The sequence below is a fragment of the Canis aureus genome, chromosome 4 (genome assembly GCF_053574225.1).
Source record: "Canis aureus isolate CA01 chromosome 4, VMU_Caureus_v.1.0, whole genome shotgun sequence".
NCBI lineage: Eukaryota > Metazoa > Chordata > Mammalia > Carnivora > Canidae > Canis > Canis aureus.
The window spans coordinates 23123879-23141724 of NC_135614.1; the positions used below are offsets into that span (position 1 = coordinate 23123879).

At 44.5% G+C, this 17846-nt stretch overlaps 1 long non-coding RNA gene across 1 annotated transcript; it reads right to left on the reverse strand.

Annotated features, from left to right (window-relative positions):
- Positions 1-626: 626 nt before the first annotated feature.
- On the reverse strand, positions 627-17635 carry LOC144311824 (uncharacterized). The gene is made up of 3 exons (XR_013377329.1): positions 17549-17635; positions 16551-16667; positions 627-739 (listed from the first exon to the last, which is right to left on the reverse strand). It is a non-coding gene; the product is annotated as an uncharacterized LOC144311824 (long non-coding RNA).
- Positions 17636-17846: the final 211 nt, after the last annotated feature.

The following is a 17846-nucleotide window of genomic DNA, read 5'->3' on the forward strand; positions in this document are numbered from 1 at the left end:
AAGAACCTGCTTTCCTTGCCTCCCTTGAAACCAGAGGAAGCTATGTGTCATGGTCTGCTCGTTTGTGTCCTAGGGCTGCCATAACAAGGTACCACAGACTGGGTCACTTGAACAATGGGCATTTATTGTCACACAGTTCTGCAGTTCGGCAGGACTGGTTCCTTCTGGGGGCTGCGAGGGGAGGCTCTGCTCCAGCCCTCTCTCCTTGGCCTGTAGATGGCCACCTTCTTCCACTGTTCCTTTATATCGCCTTCCCTCCCTGCCTGTCTGGCTCTGTCCAAATTTCCCTGTTTTACTCGGACACTGTCATATGGGGTTAGAACCCACCCTAACAACCTCTTTTTACTCTGACCGCCTCTTTAAAGATACAGTCTCCAAATAAGGTCACATTCTGAGCTACTGGTGCTCAGGACTCCAACCCATCTGTTTTGGAAGGACATCCATGACAGAAGTGAAATAAAAACAGAACTCAGCTGGGGGTATTTGGACACGTGTTTACTTTCCTGATAAAACGAGACCACTTTCTTCCTGCCTTGAATGTGACTATGATCGTTGTAGCCTCAGCTGCCATCTCTGACTGTGACAGAGGCCCTGAACCAACTCCAGTAACCTCAGGACTCCGGACATCTTGTCACATGGCTTTTATTCAGGATTTTGAGGAGATGTTTCTCTTATCTGCAGCCGAAAGCACTCCTAACCAGTCCAGCATCTTCCCAGATGGTTGTTCGTTCCCCTGCACCTGTTAGTGGACATTCAGAACTTCATGTAAGGACTTCCTCACTCATTTATCTTCCAATGTCTCATTTCGAGAGCCATGTAACTTCCAGAACAATGGCGAGGCACAGGCATACATCCTCCACCAAAGTGCCTGAGGAGGCTGGGCTTTGAAGAGATGCAATATTGGAGCTGAGAAGGCCACAGAGGACTGAAGACCCGAACCAGAAGAATTTTTGGAACAGGGGACGAGTAGGGTGGACAGGAAAGGGAAGTGGGGGGTAGAGGCAAAAAGCGGACAGGTCCAGTAACACTTGTTACTGTGAAGACGAGGGAAAGGGGATTTTCTAGGATTAGCAACATGGCAGGGCTTGGAGGAAATCCTAAGGGAACTTCCTCCATTGCTGAAATACGATAGTGCAAAATCACAGGCTGGATGCAAACTGGAGAATATCTAGTTCAGGTTTAGCAAACTCAGATGCTTCCAGGGTCCGGGCAGTAGCATGAGTGAGCAAATTTGCAAGTGAACACTGTGGAGAACCATCCACTGGTGCAGCAGCTGCAAGTCAGCTTCCAGTCTTGATCCTGTGCGTGCTGGGCTCAGAACCGCTAAATCTGATTTTTCCAGAAAAGCTAGAAATCCATTTTCTTATGTTGAAATCTCCAGGCTTGTATTTATTTTTTAATGTTTTATTTATTTATTCATGAGAGACAGAGAGAGGCAGAGACACAGGCAGAGGGAGAAGCAGGCTCCATGCAGGGAACCCAATGTGGGACTCGATCTCAGGTCTCCAGGATCAGGCCCTAGGCTGAAGGCAGTACTAAACTGCTGAGCCACCCCGGCTGCCCAAAATCTCCAGGCTTTTAATGTTGGAAATTCATCAAACAGTTTTGAACTATGTATGAGCCACACAGAATGCCTCTGTGAGCTAGTTGTGGTCACCAGCCCCACATCACATCCAAAGCAGGAGACCACATTACAGCCCCTCCACTGTAGACCTTGCCTTGAGCCCCTCCACTGACTCAGATTTCATTAAAAAAATCCACTAAACCCTGCACCTCCAGACATCAATCCACTTTTCTCCAGCAGCTCTAGAAGAGCAAAAGACTATTTCCTTGGTGCACCCATTGTAGCTTTTCCTTTGCCTGTTAAAATCATTCCCATACAGAGGCAACAGCCAAATCAGTGTCTTTTAGGCTCTCTATATGGAATAAGAGGCAGAGGAGATGGGTGCATATAAATATTTAGGAAGCCAAGAAGGCAGGTCACTGTGACTGGTTAGAGCTAAGAAGTGAGGAAAAGAGGAACGGAGGCTGACCTTTATTTTATTTATTTTATTTATTCATGAGAGATACAAAGAGAGAGGCAGAGACATAGGCAGAGGGAGAAGCAGGCTCCCTGTAGGAAGCCCGATGCAGGACTCAATCCCAGGATCCCAGGATCATGACCTGAGCCAAAGGCAGACACTCAACCACTGAGCCATCCAGGTGCCCCTGGAGGTTGACCTTTAGCCTCTGATGGTGCCACGTTCTAGGAAAGGGCATGCAGGGGGGAAAGGGGGCAGCATTGTGTGCTGACTCACAGGATGTATAGTTAGATGTGCTTGAGGGACATCCAGGCAGCAACAAGGAACCTGGGCTGAAGATATGGGTTTGGGAGCCCTGAGCAGATGCTGGAGCAAAAGGAGTGGGAAAGCTTAGTGGACAGAGATGTGGGGTGAGAAGGGAAGGGGACCAAAGGCAAAACTCGGAGAATGTCAACATTTCCATGAGGGGCAGTAGGGCAGCAGGGGGCATATGAAGACCAGCAAGGAGATCCCAGGAAGAGACAAAAGGATTCAGAAGAGAGCAGTGTCCAGAAACTCAAAGGATGAGAAAGGGCTGAGAAAAAGTGAACAGTCAGATGAGGACCAAAAAAGTGTCTGCTGGATGTTACATCAAAGTAGCTTCTGAGCTACTGCAGGGTGGAGGCCCAGCTGAAGGGATTGAAGAGTGAATAAATGGAAGTGAGAGCATGATACATCAGCAAGTGTAGATGCCAGAAGCATGGCTGGAAAGTAGGGAGGAAAACATGGCCATAGCTAGGAAGGATGTTGGGATCCAGAGAGGGATGTTTAAAGCTGTAAAGACTTGGGCATGTTTAAACTCTGATGCCTAAATAAATAAATAAATAAATAAATAAATAAATAAATAATAAAATAAAATAAAATCAGAAGAGACAGGAAAAGTCCACTTGAAGAGATAGGAAAATATAAGCCTAAACTCTGAGGTTGCTAAACCTTATTTTTATAGCATAAAATGCCTTCTAGATAACCCCATGTCTTAATCTTCTCAGGCTTCCATAACAAAAATACCATAGGTTGGGTGACTTAAACAGTAGAAATGTATTGTCTTATAGTCCTGGAGGCTTGGAAGTTCAAGAGGAAGGTGCCAGTTAATTTGGTTTCTGGTGAGATCTCTTTTCTGGCAGTAAACGACTACCTTCTTACTGCATCTTCATGTGGCAGAGAGAGCTCTGGTATCTCTTCCTTCTCTTTTTTAAAAAATATTTTATTAATTTATTCATGAGAGACACACAGAGAGAGGCAGAGACACAGGCAGAGGGAGAAGCAGGCTCCATGCAGGAAGCCCGATGTGGGACTCAGTCCCAGGACTCCGGGATCACGCCCTGAGCCAAAGGCAGATGCTCAACTGCTAAGCCACCCAGGCGTCCCTCTCTTCCTCCTCTTATAAAGGCACCAGCCTTATGGATTAAAGCCTTATTCTTATGACTTTTTTTTAACCTTAATTACCTCCTTATAGGTTCCATCTCCAAATACAGTCACCCCATCTCCGAATACAATGCTGTATTGTATTTGGTTAGAACTTCAACACATGGATTAGAACTTCAACACCTGGATCGGAGGAGAGCAGATACAATCCAGGTCCTAGCACCATGTACTCACCTACCTATTATGGGGACAAGCTATTTGGCATTTTGTGGGCCTTCTTGGAACTGCCAAGCTGGAGCTCCCTTTACCTTACTCACCCTTCCTTTCTCCCCCTGCATTTTCTGTCCTCAAAGTAGAAACTCAAAGGGAGGACATTGCTAAGAGAGTTGCCTGGTGATCAAAATACAAGATGTTCTCCTGAAAGGAGGAAGGAGTCTGGAGCTTCCAAGAGAAACCCACTGATTCCAAGCCCTGAGTCTGGCTCAGTGTGACTGCTGTATAGACACATTATTCCCACCAAGGATGCCCCCAATACACTCTCAGCTTCAGTTGTTCGGTTATGTCATGATAAAAGTGAGTTCTTAGTATTATAGAAACCACTTTCTCCCAAGTCTAATCGCTGAACAATCTCTGTCTCTCACTACACTCATCCTGAGTCCACCCGCTAAGTTATTTATTTATTCACCAAATAGTACTGAACACACTCATGTGCCAGGCACTGCACTAGTCCCTGGGGTAAAGCAGGCTGCTTTTATGGACCTTACAGTCTAGAGAAGGGCCGGATAGTAATTAATCATACAACTATGCCTGGACAAGTCATATGCATGTGAGGCACACGGTGACCTGAGAGCCTCTAACAGGAGACTGAGCCCTGTTAGATAGGGAAGGGAAGGCTGCCCTGAGAAAATGCATCTGAGTGGGGATGGGGATAAGGAATGAGTAGAAGTCAACGAGGTGACTATGAGAGAATATATTGGTTTTCTATGCTGCATATAGAAAATAGTAACACATTTATACAGCTTTATTTTTTTGAACAAAAACTTAGTGACTTAAAACAAGACATAGATTATCTCACAGTTTCTATGGGTCAAGAATAATAGCACGGCTTAGCTGGATCCTCTGCAAAGCTGAGATCAAGGTATGATATAAGGCTGCATTTTTCACATGGAGGCTTGACTGGGGAAGGATCCACTTCCAAGCTCATTCAGGCTTGGAAGTGGATTTTTTTTTTTTTTTTTTTTTTTTTTGTGGCAACAGGATTCATGGCAGCTTGTTTCTTTAAAGCCAGTGAGAGCAAGAGCAAGACCAGCTGGGGTAGGGGAGGACTCTAAAGTAAGTGTGCTAGCAAGATGGAGTCCTACAAACACAATCACAGCAGTGACATTCCATCACCCTTGCCATAATCTGTTGGTTAGAAACAAGTCACAGTTCCCCTTACATCAAGGGTGTGAATGCCAGGAGAGGAGTGTCATGGCAGTCACCTTAAAATCTCTTCACCACAGAGAACAACCAGGCAAAGGGAATGGCACATGCAAAGGCCTTGTGATGGGAGACAGTGTGGTCCATGTGAAGAACAGGAGCACAGAAAATGAGAGGGAGAAACACAGAAGCTGAGGCCAGACCATGCAGGGCCTTACTCAAGATTCTGTGGGAAGCCATGGAAGAGAGAGTGGCGACATAATCCAATTTGCACTTCTGGTCAGTACTATCCCAGGGCTTCTGAGCTGAATTCAGAGTGGATGGATGAATAACCCCACCTAAATCCAGCCAGAAGACCTGGATACAAGGAATTGTCACCAAGGCAGGTAAGTCCCATAGCTAGAAGCTCCATGAGGTCTGTTCTTGTTCACTCCTGAACCCAGAGTTGGGGCTATACTAGCATCTGAACAGATATTTCTGAATGAATTTGTTGATGGAGAGATAGAAGCCAGGTATCTTGTTTAGAGTCTGCATGGAGAATGAGATCCTGGGAGTCAGAGTTTTTCACCCTGAATCTCACAGCACCTACCTAGTCATCAAAAAAGGATTCTCACTGAGAGAGAGAGAGAAAAAAAAAAAAAAAGATTCTCATTGAAAACCCTGGGCTCCACCCAAGAGAGAGTAGAAGCTCCCTGGGGCAGAGTACCTCTTGCTTCAGTGTGGCAAGCCCCCACTCTTGGCTCTTGGCTCTGAGGCTCTGTAGACTGTGTGCTTTGCCTTTGGGCTGTGGCTAGCACAGGGCATGCACACCATTCACTGTTTGGATGACAGGACATTTCCATTTCAAAAGTGCTCTCTCTGGTTGGAGGTCAAGCTATCAAAACCAGAACATCCCACTGGATGTGGTGTGGCATTAAGTGTACTGCCCACTTTCTCCCTGCAGGCCAGGGGTAATACAGGGAAGATTGTATCATGAAGAATCTTCTCCTTAATACTGGGATAGACAAGGAGAAAGACAGATGTTGAATTGTAGTAAACAGGCAGATGATAAACTGGCTTCAATGGAGGACTTTATTATGCCAAAGTAACCTTGAACAAACCAAACCTCATTTTCTGAAGTCAACTACCGACTTCTGTTGGCATCACCCAACAAAACCTCCAAAAGAGGAAATGCTGAGGCTGAAGCATGGCCCCTCTGGCATACTCAACAGTCACACATGCTGCTACGCCACCTGCTCCTCTTCTCCCAGCCTCATGGCCCCTGGCACCTTCTTGGATCTGGATTGGTGCCTAATCACCATTCTTGTTGGCCAAACCTTGGCTGGGCCTGACATGTCATCTTTAGAAGAGCACTCTGTGTATGAGGGGTTCGCCTTCCCATTTTTCAGAGGACAGAATAGCTTCAAAGCTCATGGTCATACATCAAGCAGGTGGGAAAGCCAGCATTTGAACCAAGGAATGTCAAAGCCTATACACAGTAGACTGTTCCCAACCACAGCAAGAGGCTAGAGAATTTCTAGAGATATAGCAGGTGACCTTGGGCAAGCTAGTTTCTCTAAGGCTGCTCCCTCACCTGTAAAACAGGCATAATAATACCTACCTTGTATAGCAGCTGGGAATATACAGATAAGATCTCTAGAAGCCTCATACAACACCTGACTCAGTCTGGATGCCTATAAAAGTTATCTATGATTGTTATCACCTTCTGAACACAATCTGTCTCTTGTATTTCAGGCGCTCCGGAAATGGATGCTGTTCATTGCCCAATGTATTCAGAAATGTGATGATAAAGAATTGGTACCCAAGGGGCGCCTTCACCTAAGATGAAGGAGAAAATGTACAAGATGGCCAGCCAGAAGCAGGAACACTGGTCCTAGCTCCATGGGTCCTGGCTGCATGGTTTCAGTGAAGTCATAACCTCTTTGAACCTCAGTTTCTTTATCTGTGAGATGTAGATGAGAATAATAATAATCACTTCTCAGCCTTTTGGCTAAGATCAAGTGGAGAATAATAAGCAGCCTCCATCATAGGGCTGTGGCTCAGCTTATGTGAGATAATGGTCTGAAAGTGCTTTGTAAAGTGGAAAAGTGTTATCCAAAGGTAAGGGGTGATTATCCTTTTGATGATATAGATTTTGCATGGATGGCCTCATTACAGAGGGTGGGGCCAGCCTCTCATTGCCCCTGCGGAAGACAGAGACAGAGGGCACACAGGCACCTGATAAATGCAGGGAGAAGGAATGAGTTTTAGAAGGCCTAGGTGGCCAATCCCTGAAATATTAGGCGATAGCGGGGCACCTGTGTGCTCAGTCAGTTAAGTGGCTACCTTCGGTTCAGGTCATGATCCCGGAGTTCTGGGATCAAGCCCCGCATCCTTGCTCAGCAGGGAGCCCGCTTCTCCCTCTTCCCCTGCCCCGCTCCCCATTTGTGTGTGTACACACTCTCAAATAAATAAACAAAAATCTTAAAAAAAAAGATTATAGGAAGGGCATCCCTGGGTCGGGCACCCCCAGGCCACTTCTATTTTTTGCAACTACAATCATATCAATAAATGTTCAATTTTCCAAGGAAGGGCTGCCCAAATGTGGTGTGTTTTGCATATTCAATCCATACTTTGCAAGTTCAATGGCGGGACATCAGGTATGGACCTAGGGGTGTGTGTCTGTGGGGTCACAATTGCCCTGGCAGCTTCCCAATCGCCAACTACCTAGATAAACTTATTATGAGATAATACCCAAATAGTATATTTGAGGCCACATGAGGCCCTCCTTGTTCCTCATGGTAGGCTCTGGGAGAGGAGGCAGAGATATCTTTAAATTTTCATCTGACAGATAGACTGTGGTATATCCATAAATGGACTACTACTCAGTCATAAAAAGGAATGGACTACTCATACAAGCAAAATGTTATGCTGCATGACATATTAAACAATACATATGGTATGATTCCATTTATATAAAGTTTCAGAACAGATAAAGTGAATCAGTTGTGATAAAAAGCAAATCAATGATTCTTGCCTGGGGTTTGGGCTTTGATGTGGGGGGGTTTGATTACAAAAAGGTTTGGGGGACTTCTGGTGTGATGAAATGTCCTTTATCTTGACTATGGTGGTATTTGCAAGAATGGAGACATCTGTCAAAACTCATAGGCAAGCACACTTGAGAGGAGTGCATACCAATTACACCATAACCCAACTGAGAAACAAAAATTCTCATCTGAATAGGGAGGGCCTACACCAGACCAATCTGCCTGCAACTGTGTCTCCTGTTTATATCTCAGCTTCCACAAAAGCTTTATAAAGTCAGTTCGGCACGTACAGACCACAGGCTGGTTCTGAGCCAGGCCCCATGGGATGGGAGGCAAGGAAGTCCTTGTCCTTGTAGAGTTAGCAGTCCTGCAGGGGACCAGATGCAAAAGCAAACAACGCTCCTGCACAAGGTGGGTACAAGTGACCTCAGTGTACACAGGGCACTGCGGGAGCTCAGAGGGAAGGAACCAACCCTGGCTGGGGAAATGAAAGTCAAGGAAGGTCAACCTAAACGGAGTATTAAGTAAGAGTGTGGGCTAGGCAAGGAAGTGGGGGAGGAGACCATCTGTCCAGGTGGGATGTTCATTCACTCCATGGGATCTGGGGCGCCTCTGTCTTGTGTACTGCTATATCCCCTCCTCCAGAAAGTACCTGACACATAGTAGGTGTTCATTAAGGATTTGTTAAAGGACAGTATGACCAATATGGGAGTCTGCAAACTATAGCCTGTGGGACAAATACATCTGGCTGCCTGCTTTTGTTAAGAAAGTCTTACTGGGGGCTTCTGGGGGGCTCAGTCGGTTCAGCTTTTGTCTTTGGTTTAGGTCATGATCCCAGGGTCCTGCAATGGAGCCTCACATCAGGCTCCCTGCTTGGCGAGGAGCCTGCTTCTTCCTCTCCCTCTGTCGCTTCCTCTGCTTGTTCTCTCTCTGTCAGATACATAGATAAAATCTTTTTAAAAGAAAAAATGGAAGAAAGAAAGAAAGAAAGAAAGAAAGAAAGAAAGAAAGAAAGAAAGAAAGAGAAAGAAAGGAAGGAAAGAAGAAAGAAAGAAAGAAAGAAAGAAAGAAAGAAAGAAAGAAGAAAGAAAGAAAGAAAGAAAGAAGAAAGAAAGAAAGAAAGAAAGAAAGAAAGAAAGAAAGAAAGAAAGAAAGAAAGAAAGGAAGAAAGAAAGAAAGAAAGAAAAAGAAAAGAAAGAACAAACAAACGTCTTACTGGACCCATACTCATTTGTTCACACATTGTCTATGGCTTCCCTCTTGCTACAATAATGAAGTTGAATACTTGTGACAGAAACCATCTAGTCTGCAAATGGTAAAATATTTACCCTCTGATCTCTTATAGAAAGAGTTTGCTAACTCCTGACCAAAGGCAGGAGGGGATGCTTGTGGAGTTTAACCCTTAATTACAGACTAGGAGAAAGGAAATTAAGTGAGGTGAGAACAGTGGGAATGAATGCTAGTGTTCAGTGACAAAATGTTTATATACATTTCCTTACTGTTTGTGGTGGATAGGTAGATTGGTGCACTCAACGCCTTTTCTAACTTTCTTCTGCTGTGCCTTCTCACACTACAGAAGCTGGAAAACTAAAAAATGTCATTTTCACATTCCCTGAAAGCAAGACCCCCAGATGTGTTTCAGAGGTCAAGATTATATCAGCAGATGCCTTCACGTAACACTTGAATTCAGAAGTGAGTTAGGTGGGGGTGGAGAGTGGGGTGCGGTGTTGTTTCAGGCACCACTATCTGGATGGATCCAGCAGGCTCTGCGTGGCTCTGAAGTCCCATCAGACAGCAGCTCTCTGATCCTTGATCGTGGCAAAGGTGGGGCGGGTGGCTGGGCCAGTAGCTGTTTACTCCCCAGCTTCCTGACTCTGGTCAGGGTAGCAGATCTCCTAGGTCAGTTCTGCAGGGTTCTGAGGGTCATTCTTTGTTTTACGCACCTACTTCTCTGCCTCCTAACTGAAAGGCTATTTAAAAATGTGTTGGGGCGGGCAGCCTGGGTGGCTTAGCAGTTTAGCGCTGCCTTTGGCCCAGGGTGTGATCCTGGAGACCCAGGATCGAGTCCCATGTCGGGCTCCCTGCATGGAGCCTGCTTCTCCCTCTGCCTGTGTCTCTCTGCCTCTCTCTGTCTCTCATGAATAAATAAGAAAAAATAAAATAAAAATGTGTTGGGGCACCTGAGTGGCTCAGCTGTTTAAGAGTCTGCCTTGGGTTCAGGTCATGATTCCAGCGTTCTGGGATCGAGCCCTGCATTGGGGCTCATCAGGGAGCCTGCTTCTCCCTCTCCCTCTGTCCCTCCCCTCTGCTGTGCTCTTTCTCTCCCTGTCAAATAAATACATAAACAAACGATGTGTTATATACTTTAAATAAAACCAGGTAAACATATATTTAGCTCTTTATGTGTATTCACATTAGACACCCCCCCCCCAAAGTGAGAGCCGATTTTTTTTTTAAGCATAAACCCATAAGGACTAAGAAGTCAGAAAAGGATATGGCACAGAACCAGTGATAGCAACAACATTCTGGAAGCTGGAAAGCAGAGAGACTCATGGTGACTGACTCCATAGAGTGGGAACAGTGGGGGCGGAGCAGCTAACAAGAAAAAGGCCAGTTTTTATCAGCACTCCAGGGAGGCTCACAGATCAGAGGTTCCAGGTACCTCTGCGATCAGGGGTGCAAGGTGTGGTTGGAGAGAGAAAGACTGGCTTAACGTCTTTAAAAGGAACAGCTGGAACCCACAAATCTCTTCCACTATCCTACCCAGCCAGCCACCTTTCCCTCCGTGACACCAGCAGGTGATGTGAGGTTTATCTTTGAGACAGGTTGAACAAGAGATACAGCAGGTTGGGGACCCCTTGGGCTTCAGAGACACACTGCAGGTGTAGCCTTAGGAAGGTGCTATACTGAAAGAAAGTGAAAGTCTGCATTCTGAATAGAGAGAGTCCCTGCTCTCTGCCTGGCCCCAGCTTGGCTTTCAGAACCTGGACCCAGACTTGTACTCCCCAGGCAGGAGAATGTAGGCTGCTTTTTGGGGGGAACAATGATCAGCAGAAGATAAAATATTTATAGATACTGACATTTGGGTGACCCCTAGTGAAATAGATGGTCTGGATCAGATGACCACGCAGAGAATCTCATCCTGAGATTAGCCCCCCTCCACCTCAGAGCTTCCTTTAAGTATTTCAGCCCCTCATGAATGGACAGCTGAAGATCATCAGGCACGTGAGGAATGCTTTTAACCTGAAAAAGGGAGCTTAAAAACAGTCAGAGAAAGCAAATTCAAGGAAATAGAGACAATGCAAGTTGGAAAAGACAACTCCAAAAAGACTCCAATATTTCAAGGAGATGAAAGTTAGTGCATTGTGTTAGACTGTTACATTGGCAGCCCCCAGTGAGCTCTAACTCCCAGTAAGTGGGATCCTGTCCCCTTCACCATTACTTCTGGGCTTGGCCATGTGATTTGCTTTAGCCAAATGGACATTAACAAGTGTGGTGCAAGCAGAGATTTATCAGTGCTTTCACACTGTGCTTCTCCTGTTAAAACACTTGCAATCTTTGAGACCTTGGGCAAGTGTGGTGGTTTTAAAATATGTCCATAAATCCTTGATGTCTCCCTTCAAAAGGTGGAGCCTGGGCAGCCCAGGTGGCTCAGTGGTTTATTTTTTTTTTAAGATTTTATTTATTTATTCATAGAGATAGAGATAGAGAGAGAGGCAGAGACACAGGCAGAGGGAGAAGCAGGCTCCATGCAGAGAGCCTGACGTGGGACTCAATCCAGGGTCTCCAGATCACGCCCTGGTCTGCAGGCGGCGCTAAACCGCTGCGCCACTGGGGCTGCCCTGGCTCAGTGGTTTAGCGCCGCCTTTAGCCCAGGGCATGATCCTGGAGATCCGGGATCGAGTCCCACATTGGGCTCCCTGTATGAAGCCTGCTTCTCCCTCTGCCTGTGTCTCTGCCTCTCTTTCTCTCTGTGTCTCTCATGAATAAATAAATAAAATCTTAAAAAACAAAACAAAACAAAAGGTGGAGCCTAATTCCCTCCCTAGAAAATATTGGTCTTACTTAGTGACTTGATTCTAATAAACAGAATGTGGCAGATGTAACAACATGATAGGTGATTTCTATGGCCAGTTCGTAAGAGTCACTGTAGCTTATTCCTTGTTCCCTCTCACAGTGCAATCACTCAGGCAGAAGCCAGCAGCCATCTCACAAGGACATTCAGGTGGCTCTGGAGAGGTCCACATGGTGAAGAATTGGGGCCTCCTGTCCCCTGCCATGTGAGTGAGCTTGGAAGCAAATCCTCTGACCCCAGTCAAGCCTTCAGATGAGGACAGACCTGGCAAACATCCTCACTGCAACCTTGTGAGTAACTGGCTTTCACATTTCTGACCTTCAAAGATTGAGAGATAGTAACTATGTATTGTTTCAAGCCAGGAGTTTGGAGTGATTTGTTATGCAAGTCATTCAACTTCCTTGAGCCTCAGTTCCCCATCTGTAAAATGGTTATAATAATGGAGGCTACTGTACAGGGTTGTTGTCAGGAATATATGAAACGGTGGTATGCATAAATTATTTAAAAGAGTGAGACATTGGACATTAGTTGCTGTCATGGTTATTGCTCAGTTGCTTCTAAAAATACTCTGCTGACCTAGAATGGTCCCACTTCCTTAAATTCCTCATCTAGGAGTAGCTTTTACCAGAGAATGTCACTTTAAGCAGCAAATTTTTGCCAAGACTATTCAATGGGGTGGGAAAACAGCCTTTTCAACAAATAGTGCCAGGTGGACTGGTTAGCCACATGCAAAAGAATGAAGGTGAATCCCTACCTCACTCCATATACAAAAATTAACTTAAAATGGAACAAAGATCTAAAAGTAAGAGCTAAAATTATAAACTTAGAAACACAGGCATGAATTTCTGTAATCTTAGATTAAGTGATGGTTTCTTAGATATGATACCAAATGCACAAGCAACTAAAGGAAAAAAAATAGGACATTACTGAAATAAAAAACTTGTGTTTCAAAGATTACCATAAAAAAAGTGAAGATAAAAAACAAACAAACAACAACAACAAAAAAAAACAAAAAAAAAAGTGAAGATAATCCATAGAATGAGAGAAATTATTTGCAGGTCTTCTATCTGATGAGGTTCCAGTTTTTGGAATATTAACAAAAAACACTTAAAACTCAATAAAAAACAACCCAATTTTAAAATGGGCAAATTAGGGGGGATCCCTGGGTGGCTCAGTGGTTTAGTGCCTGCCTTTGGCCCAGGGCGTGACCTGGAGTCCCGGGATCGAGTCACACGTCGGGCTCCCTGCGTGGAGCCTGCTTCTCCCTCTGCCTGTGTCTCTGCCCCTCTCTCTCTCTGTCTGTGTCTCTCATGAATAAATAAACAAAATCTTAAAAAAAATAAAATGGGCAAATTATTTGAATAAACATTTCTCCAACAAGATACACTCTGGAACGCTGATGGGTGCTCAATACCATTAGTCATCAGGGAATGCAAATCAAAACCACAATGAGATACCTCTTTACATCCACAAGAGGCTATAATGAAGAAGACAGATAATAACAAGTATTGGCAAAGAACCTGTATACACCATTGATGGCAATGTGAAACGGCACAGCCACTCTGAAAAACAGCCTGGGAGTTCCCCAAATGGTTAAATCTACATTTACAATTCTATCCCTAAGTGTTCACCCAAGAGAATTGAAAACGTACTCACACAACACTTGTACACAAATGTTCATAGCAGTGCAATTTGTAATAGCCATTAAAAGGAACAAAGTAGGGCAGCCTGGGTGGCTCAGTGGTTTAGCGCCACTTTCAGCACAGGGCATGATCCTGGAAACCCAAGATTGAGTCCTACATCTGGCTCTCCCTGCATGGAGCCTGCTTCTCCCTCTGCCTGTGTCTTTGCCTCTCTCTCTGTGTGTGTTCTCGTGAATAAATAAATACAATCTTAAAAAAATATATCTTTAAAAAAAAAGGAACAAAGTATTGACATGTGCTACTTATAGTTGAACTTTGAAAATGTGTGAAATGGAAGAGACCAGTTGCAAAATAAGGAAAGCTATATAACCAGAAAGTAGATTATTGGTTGCCTAGGGCTGAGGAGGTTGGAGGTAAATGTGAGCCACTGCTAGTGCATATTGGGTATCTTTTCAGGGTGAAAAAATGTTCTGAAAGCAGATGGTGGTGATGACAGTTGAACGAGTTTGTGAATGACTAAAAAACCACTGAGTTGTATATTTTAAAAGGCTAAAATTTATGGTAAACTATTATATCCCAATAAAGCTGTCACACAAGTAAAGAACACGTTTTTAGAAAGAGTGTGAAAAATTATTTGACTAAGTTTTTGGGTTTTTTTTTTTAGGGTAGTGTAGAGGTGATGAAATCCATCCATACATGCACATACACAACCATATGCATGCGTGCACATACACACACACATTTAATTCTAGGCCAGAAACCAGAACAGGTGACTATGATGCCTTCTGTTTGGGGAAAGAAGACACACCAGAGCTCCTCAGACACACTGCTTGATATTCTCTCTCTCTCCCTCCTCCTCTGTCCTCTCCCCACTCATGTTTGCTCTCTCTAAAATAAATAAAATCTTTTTTAAAAAATAAAAATATTTATTTATTTATGTAATCTCTACACCCAACCTGGGGCTTGAATTTACAGCTCTAAGATCAAGATTTTTTAATTTTTTAAAAAACAAAAATTCTAGACCTCCATTAATTTCAATATGACCTTCCTAGAAGATAATTATTTGTTAACTGTGGGGAATCCCTGGGTGGCTCAGCGGTTTAGCGTCTGCCTTTTGCCCAGGGTGTGATCCTGGAGTCCCAGGATTGAGTCCTGTGTCAGGCTCCCTGCGTGGACCCTGCTTCTCCCTCTGCCTGTGTCTCTGCTCCTCTCTCTCTCTCTGTCTTTCATGAATAAATAAATAAAAATCTTTAAAAACATTATTTGTTAACTGTGTTAAACAGTTTATATGCTTCACTCACAGGACTACTCAGTGAGGTAACAGTGTTATGTCCATAATATGGATGAGGCTCAGAGAGTGTAAGTATCTTGCTTATGGTCACATAGCTGTTAACAGGAGAGCTCCTTTCTGTACTTCAGGTTGACTGTCAAAATGAATTTAAAAAACAGATGATACTTCCCTGTCTTTGTGATTTCAAAATTGTCAACCTTATTTAGTTTATTTCATTCCATATTCCAACCCAGTCTTTGGGCAGAAAGATCTCCCTGTTCTTCCCAGAACACCCCAAAATCCATAATCAAAGAGAGATCAAGGAGGGGAGCATGTTGTAATCATATACTTTGTAAGCTTTATACAGTTGTAAAATAGTATCTCACCTTTTCCTTCCTCTAGAAAGTGCCTCTTTCTTTCTTTTTTAATTTTAATTTTTTGAAATTTGAATTTTTAAATTTTTAAAAAAGATTTTATTTATTTATTCATGAGAGACACACACACAGAGAGAGAGAGAGAGAGAGAGAGGCAGAGACACAGGCAGAGGGAGAAGCAGGCCCCATGCAGGGAGCCTGATGTGGGACTCGATCCCTGGTCTCCAGGATCACACCTTAGGCCGAAGGCAGCACCAAACCTCTGAGCCACCAGGGTTGCCCCAATTTTTTGAATTTTTAAAAAAATATTTTATTCATTTATTCATGAGAGACACACAGACAGAGAGACAGAGACATAGGCAGGGAGAAGCAGGCACCCTACTGGGAGCCTGATGTGGAACTCAATCCCAGGACCTCAGGATCACAATCTGAGCCAAAGGCAGATGCTCAACTACTGAGGCACCCAGGTGCCCCTTCTCTCTCTCTCTCTTTCTCTTTTAATTTATTTAGGAGCATCTGAGTGGTTCAGTCCATTGAGTGGTTGACTCTTTGTTTCAGCTCAGGTAATGATATCTGGGTTGTGGAATTGAGCCCTGTGTTGGGCTCCAAGCTCAGTGTGGAATCTGCTTGATATTCTCTCTCTCTCCTTCCTCCTCTGTCCTCTCCCCACTCATGTTTGCTCTCTCTAAAATAAATAAAATCTTTAAAAAGATTTATTTATTTATGTAATCTCTATACCCAACCTGGGGCTTGAATTTACAGCTCCAAGATCAAGAGTTGCAAGCTCCACCACCTACTGAGCCAGCCAGGCGCCATATGCAAAGGACATATGCAAAGCCATGGAAACTTTCATGGTTGAGCTCAGGCTCCTCCAACTCTGGGGACCTCTATGGTGCAGGGCAGGAGGGGTTCTTCTTTCTGAATTCTTGGACGCTTATCACAAAATCAGTTCCATGTCATGCTCTGGCCCAACCTGACCACCAATAACAATGTTTGCTTCACTGTGTAAGTTTTCTTGCTTGCTTACTAAGCAATTGATTGGCGCTCTCGGTAGTGAGGACTAGTAGCTATTTTATTTGGGTTAAACACTCAATATCTCTTAGCTTCAATTTCCTCATTCGCAAAATGGGAATGATAGCTATGTTGGTGGTACCTGTGATTCTCTTTCCAATTCCATTTAGGGTATGTTGTAGGCAGAGACAATGCTGCCTAGAGCAGCAGATCTCAAAATGTGATCTGGAGATCCCTGGGGGGGGGGGGGGGGGTCCCTGAGACCCTTTCCAAGATTCTGTGAGGTTTCCTATTTTCAACTACTTACCTGTGTGAATCTGGCTTTCCTTCATGCACTTGAATCAAAATAACACATCACAACAGATCGAGTGCAGAAACAGATGTGAGGCTCCAGCTGTCTTCTACGAATCACATGTTAAAATGTCTGCCAAAATGTAAAACAATGCCACTGTTCTCAGTAATTTCTTTTTGTTTTGAAAAATAGAATTTTTAAAATAAAAATACGTTAAATGTAATGACATTATTTTATCAAGCAACCTATTTAGAATTCTCAGTTTTAATTTCGAATACAGTAATTATCAATAGCTATAACCCACACCAAGAAAAGCTCTTGGGAATCCTCAGTTATTCTTAGGAATGTAAACTTTGAAAAGTTTGACAACCTCAGAGGAAAGACCAGCGTTTCAAAACTAGATTTTTCAGGTACCTTGTGTCCTTAATCTTTCCTTGTGCTTCAGTTCCTTTCTAACACAATACTCACCCTTGTGACATGAATAGCTATTAATCTCTTTGTTTTCTTAATGTGTAGATTTTGCATTACTTGGGTCTGGAAGGGACTGTCTCTGGCAGGATACACAAGTATACAGAAGTGCACAGCTGGTACCAGGGCTCTCCCCGGGAAAGGGGAATTGGGAAACCAGTCCAGACAGCAGTCCTGATTCTTTTTCTTTTTTTCTTTTTTCCTGATTCTTTTTCTAATGCATCATGCATGCATCGCCTATACCTACTATGGGGCAATTAAAAGTAAAATTACACTTTTGTTTAGATGGCTAGAAAACAGAAGTTGGCTCAAGTAAAGTGGTGTTGACCAGCGATTGGCAAAAAAAAAAAAAAAAAAAAAAAAAAAAAAAAAAAAAAGGCTGCCCTTTTTGGCTCAGCAGTTCAGCGCCACCTTCGGCCCACAGCGTGGTCCTGGAGACCCGGGATCAAGTCCCACATCAGGTTCCCTGCATGGAGCCTGCTTCTCCCTCTGCCTGTGTCTCTGCCTCTCTCATAAATTAATATTAAAAAAAAAAAAAAGCTTACTGGGTTCTCCACCCCCACCCTGGCGTAGCTCTCAAACACTCGGCGCTAAGGACCGCGAACTCGCGTCCGGCCCGCCGGGGCTCGGCCCCGCCCCTCCGCGGCCCCGCCCCTCCGCGGCCCCGCCCCCTCCGCGGCCCCGCCCCTCACGTCACTTCCGCCGACCAGCTTCCCCGAACTCCCTCTGGCTCCCGCCTTCGCCCGCTTCCGGTCGTCGTCGTCGCCGCTGCTGCCGCTGCTGCTGCTGCTGGGGCTGCTGGCGGAGGCCGGAGGATCGGGCGGCGGCGGCGGCGGCGGCTGA